The following is a 6,064-nucleotide window of genomic DNA, read 5'->3' on the forward strand; positions in this document are numbered from 1 at the left end:
TCGACCTATAGAATGTATGGTGGCGGTCCAAACCGCCAGGGCAGGGTATGTTAGACGACAGCGTGATTGTGGCCTAGTTATTGAGCCGGTAGTCATAACCGCCGGCTTAGAGCCATTTGTTATTTTAATAAACTGCCACTTAGGTAAACCATGTAATCAAAACTGACACTTTTAACCGCCAGCTTAGAATAAATTGTCATCCAATGCCGCTGCCATAAATATTAACTGCCGGCTTAGACATAGTATTAACCGCCGGCTTAAGTGTAATGATTTGTCAAATGTAGTGGTTTCTATGACTGCCGGCATAGATTTTGTTAATTTTTAAATAATAATAATATCAGTCGACACCTGCTTAAACCTAAAAATAAAATTATGAAATCAATTGCATGGTGGCATATTGAATTTTTTTTATAAAAAAAGAATTTCATTAATTATAAAACTGAAACCTGAAACAAGAATTCAATACAATCATTAAAGAGTGTTCACACTTTACATTGCACACATATTACTATTAGTCTATTACAGGGCCACATCCTCCAACTGCGCTTGTACAAAAAGCTAGCCACATATTGATCAACCAAGGCAATCTTTCCATCAAATATATAACAAGGATTAGATCAATCATGATATAAACTTGTAGTTGGGTTGCAGTTTGTGGGAGGAGATTCCTTGTTGTTGTCTTGGTTCCTCTTCCTCCGGTCGAATATCTGAAACTTCCTAGTTTTGAATCCTTGATGTTATTTGTGAATCATTTACATTGTTTGTCATTTCAACACCTTCAGCTTCACTTATTGGATGAACTCTAGACTCAGTTCTTCTGAAAGTATGAGAGCTGAGATCCTTTTGGTCAAAATGAACTCTATACTCTGGACTCAGTTATCTGAAACACATGACATTATTGCACGAACCCGGTTGTACTGAACCTGTAATCCCATAGAGTATGTACTTCTGAGCATCCGGTCTTCTTCTCTTGTTCATAACTACCTTGTATTTGACATCCTGGAACTGCAGACAACCACCATTGAAGTTAAACCATTTCTTATTACACCCTAGAGCTACAGAATTTGTGAAAACTTGAAAATTTTCAGCTAAAGAAACCCATCTCTAGTATAGTATTAAACATTACCTTCAGAAATATGGGCAGCTAAAGAAACCCAGCTGTCAATTTTCTTCCAACTGCAGGACTTTTTATCCTACTCATAAGATGAAGGGAAGTCATCTATAGCATTCCCATCTGGCGTTGAATGCAATTTTCAGTGCAAATTGGCTCCCAGAAAGTATCTCCATTGCAAAGAAAAAAAAAGGAAAATAGTAAGTAGTAGTGGAAGCACTATAATTAACTGAACAGGTTTGGTGATTCCATTTTTATTCCAAGGTTTCTCTTCTTTCCTGTTTTATTTCCATCCTCAGGTTCACCATCTACCAGTCCAATTATGCTCTTACTTTTGTGTTATAGGCCCGGGCATAGGATCTCGTCACGGGTCGGTCCACGGGGAGAACCTCTAGCTTCCCCTTGCCCCTCCCTTTGCATGCAGACCCTATTGTGGCAAACTAAGGGTGATTTGTTCAAGAGATCACCCTAACTCTCCTAAACTCTTTCTTGACTGAAAACTCAATGCTTTATTCTCAATTTGCAGCTCCTTAAATAGGAGATTACAGGAGGTGTGGGAAGACTCCTAGTAGAATTCGACTACTCACAGGTAAGGATAAGGATGATAAATCACACTTATAAGATCAAACAGACTCCTACTTCTAATAGGTAAATCAAACTCTAGATGATAAGGAAAACTACTAAGAATAAGATAAGATGAGCTGAGAACTGATGAGATAATCTGCCGCCTTGTGGGCCCTTCCTCACTGCTGCTGTCGGCGGCTGTACGTCCTCCCTACAAACGCATCCACAACATTTTGTTGCTGGCTTTATTTGAGGATTTGGGGATAGATTCTTTCATCATAATCTGTCTTGATTCAGTCTCACCAGTATCACTGAAATTAATCCTGCGACTGCTTAGCTTTTGTCATTGCAGCAGATCCTTGTTTCACCTCCATGTATATGTGAGTTCTATTAACATTAGACAGAAGAATCAAAATGATAAATAAATTAAATATAACTTTTTTTTTGAATGGTAAACTTTTGACTGTATTAAAAGTATTTTCATCTCACAGGAACCAAAACTACTGAATGAAATGTAAATGTTGCCCATGAAATGGTGATGACAACAGCCGCAAACTTTCAAGTGTTTGTGGCTCCCACAAAAACCCAATATATTATATTAGACAAACGGGTAGAGGAATTACCCAACAAAGATTGGATGCATGCTTATTTCAGTCGAAAGCTGTACAAAAAGCAATAAAGGAGAAACACTGATCCAATACCCATTGGCAGACACTGAGGTTCAAATGAAGTCAATCTTAATATTGAGCTGGCACTTGGCAGCATGGCTGCTGGGCAAGCACTCCAGAAGCCACTGGTTCAAGCAAAACATGTGACAGCTCTGGCTACAATCCAGCTTTCCCATCTCATTATCAGCATCATATTCTTGAATGATTTCCAATCTTAGTATTGAGCTGCTACAGCAGCCTTGCAGACAGGGCAAGCATTCTTCTGCAGAAGCCATTGCTTTACACAAAATAGGTGATAACTGTGGCTACAGTCCAGCTTTCCCACCTCATCATTAACTACATATTCTTCTTGACAAATGCTACATTTCCAATCTGTTTTAGTGGGAATATGTGATTGCGGATCCTCCATAAAGGAGTACTTAATTTTTCTGCAGCAATGGAATATCTCATCTTCTCTTAAACCAGTATTTACATATCCAATTTTATCTCCCAGTTCAAGCAATTACTCATATGTCATATTATCAACATCAAGCCACCAATCCCTGTATTGATCATATACCTCTGATCTTCCACCCAAAAGAAGGCTCTGGAACATCATATTCTCTGCAAGCCCTCATGGAATAACCATTAAGCAAGTCAGAAGATCAACTTGAAGAACAAATAAGTTGCCATTCGTCTCAAACGTAAAAAAAGATCATATTCATAGTATCAAACTAACATTAATATCTATTCCAGCATGAATACTTTCTTATAGATAATTTGGCAGAAATCAAAGCAAATTAAATGCAAAACACCGATTGATATAATCAAAGAGTTGGGTTTAATATGTACATCCAAAAGAGCTATTCTAGTCTTAAGCTTTTGCACAAACAGGCCAGACTTAGAAGAGAGGAGGCTCAATCAGGGTGGCATCCAGCATACAACTAAGTTTATAGGAGGCTTGTCTCTACTTCTCTCAAAGTCATTACATTACTTAGAAATGTTTATGCAGGATCTAAATAGGTGCCCTCTCTAAAAGACCTACAACTCGTGAGAATTTGCACAAGAAAATTTGTTCAAAATGATAAGACTACCATTATGCATCATTGTTTTAAAAACAAACTTCTAATGGTATAGGCTTTCTCTTAATAACTATAGATTACTCACAGATCATGCAACTAATGAAAAAAAAAAAGAATATGAGTTATGTCAGCAACACACCCCATGATAAATCCTCCCTGTAGTCCCTGAGTTTGAAGGTCATCTACTGTTAAAATTGATTCCAAATTTTTTAAACATGGGTTGGAATGGTCAGTTTCCCTTTTTACAGTTTATGAATTATAACAACTTCCTCGTTCTTTGATGGTATCAGCAATCTCTTTAACATCCGGAAAAGTACGGAAAGGCCCAATTCAGATTTCTGATTTCCACTACAGAGCTATAAACATTCAAAATGTCAACAACCCACACTCTATGCACCAACGCCCGCCCGTGAATTGGCATCAATTCCGAGCTGGCACCTACCCCAACAGTACTTAGGGCCTACAAATTCTGACCCTGGGCTGAACCGTCTTTCTCCCCTTTAACATCTGCACATCTCATCGATTCCTAGTACAGCAATTCCATCATATCAGCACCAAAAAAAAATTCCCAGGAAATATTTCCAAATAATAATGTGAATAAAAAGGACAGAATCTTCATAATGTGCTTTCTAGGTAAAATAATCAAATAACTAGTTTCTTAGAAATCCAGATTATCGAGCAGAGAACAATATTCTGTTCATTTATATTTTACAGTAAAGCTTTTGCCTCTTAAATTAAATAAAACAAATGCATAACCCTGTGGTCCTGCCCATTAAGGTCATAAATTTTTCTTTGCCTTTGCAATCTACTAAACAAGAAAAGCATCTTACCATATTTTTTTTGATAATATATGTATCAAGAAGAGCTGTAAACATAACTACTTTATATGGAACAGAACAAGTGGTAGTCAATATAGAAACCATAATGTATGGAATCAATATGCAGCTAATGCAAAAGCCATCACTTCATCCACAAAGTGATGAAACTAGGAATGTGTTAAACAATTTGAAATCTTTATAAATGGAATAGCAGAAACAGCAGTAAGAAAGTTAATTAGATGAATGCTCTGTGCAAAAAGGATATAATTCCTCTATGCAACAGTAAGAAAGCTAATTTGAAATCTTTCTTTTATTCTTGATATATTTCTCTTACAGATATAATTCCTCTATGAAAGTTCTGCTAATATACAACATTCTTTTTTCCAAATACATTTCAGATTTACAATGATTTTCTAACTTCATCAACAAGTGGTAGAAGCTACTCTGGCAGTTTGAGATGATTAGGAACTTTGGATACAGAATACGAAATTATTTTTTGAAGGTAAAGTGATTTCATTAAAGGGGCAAAATAGACCCCAAAGCTATACAGTCAAACATTGTACAGGACATTAAGGCCATTACTCAATGTTGGTCCCAGCCATCTGGGTTCTTGGCGGGGGTAGACTCGGTATGGTCTTAACCTTTGCCATTTTTTTTCGCACAAAGTAGCTGCCCTCGGACTTGAACCTGTGTTCACATGTTTGCCAGCCCGACTTCTGAACTTTGATAAGTAGGATGGACAAACAAAAATTACGACGAAAAGGAAAATGAAAAATTAACATTAAAACGAGAGTAGAAAACACGAGAATAAATTTTAACACCCAGCATGCAGAACCCCAACTAAAGAAAGAAAACAACAAAATTGTTAATGCATCAAATATGATAAAATCGTAAGTCATTAGAAAGATCAAAATGCGATGCTTTAAGGCTCACTTATGATCACAGATAATAAGGAATCCCCCATCCTCGCAGATGAAGCAGAAATCCTCAGCAATATCTTCCTTCCTTCTCTTACACTTCTTCATCGTGTTGACTTTCTGCTCTACTAAACCGTAAATCTCCACGAAAACCCCTTCAGGCTTTGATGAAGCACAAAATCAACCGCAACTCACATAGACTAAACTAGACTATCAAAATGAAAATAACGAATGCACCATACCTTGCTGTGCCGTTGAAGTGGAATGAATGGAGCAGCTTTTTCCTTCAATAAACTTATCTCCCAATCTGTTGAAGTATATCAATCGGTTGCTCCAACTCAGGATGATGCTAATCCCTTTCTTTTCTTTCTTCGATCAGAACCCTATTTATCATCAAAGAATTCAAAACCCTAAAGCTTTGGGATTAAGGGGAACTCAAAGTTTGTGTTTATCAAGAAACTAGAAGAGAAAGGGCAGAGATGAAGGGGAGAGACGAACTCGGAATGTGTAATCCAATTCGATTAGAAGAATACTCAGCTCGAAGGGGAAACTCCAAATCTAAGGAAGGAGGTACTGCAGACTCCACGTTGAAGAAGGAAATGCGGGAACTCTGCGTCTAATCAAGTCACGAAACGATATTAGCGGCCCCATTTTCAAAATTTTTGTAATTTTGAACCGGTTCCGTATTGGGTTATGACCGGTTTAATTTATAAAACCGCCGGTCCAAATTGGCCTTTTGCTTTATCTAACTAATAGACGGTAATATTGATTAAAACGCAGGCCTAGACACATCTAAGCCGGTGCTTTTTTAAACTGCCGCCTTAGCCGGTTTTTCTTGTAGTGTAGCTGCTTGGTCCATTATAAAAGAGAAAACTGTACCATCAAATCCCAACAATTTGTCGACCATTTATTTATTTGCAACTAT

General features: G+C 37.3%; 1 long non-coding RNA gene across 3 annotated transcripts; it reads right to left on the reverse strand.

The window, feature by feature from the left end:
- Positions 1-382: 382 nt before the first annotated feature.
- Positions 383-5,773, reverse strand: LOC148869381 (uncharacterized). Of its 3 annotated transcripts, none has more exons than XR_016108127.1 (6): positions 5,638-5,773; positions 5,382-5,522; positions 5,156-5,301; positions 2,299-2,946; positions 1,127-2,062; positions 383-1,005 (listed from the first exon to the last, which is right to left on the reverse strand). It is a non-coding gene; the product is annotated as an uncharacterized LOC148869381 (long non-coding RNA). The 3 variants fall into 3 exon arrangements; XR_016108128.1 differs by having other exon boundaries at positions 388-1,005; positions 5,156-5,294; XR_016108129.1 differs by having other exon boundaries at positions 391-1,005; positions 2,299-2,955.
- Positions 5,774-6,064: the final 291 nt, after the last annotated feature.

This window comes from Nelumbo lutea, chromosome 2, assembly GCF_056320005.1.
Source record: "Nelumbo lutea isolate HS-2025 chromosome 2, American lotus-T2T, whole genome shotgun sequence".
Classification (NCBI taxonomy): domain Eukaryota; kingdom Viridiplantae; phylum Streptophyta; class Magnoliopsida; order Proteales; family Nelumbonaceae; genus Nelumbo; species Nelumbo lutea.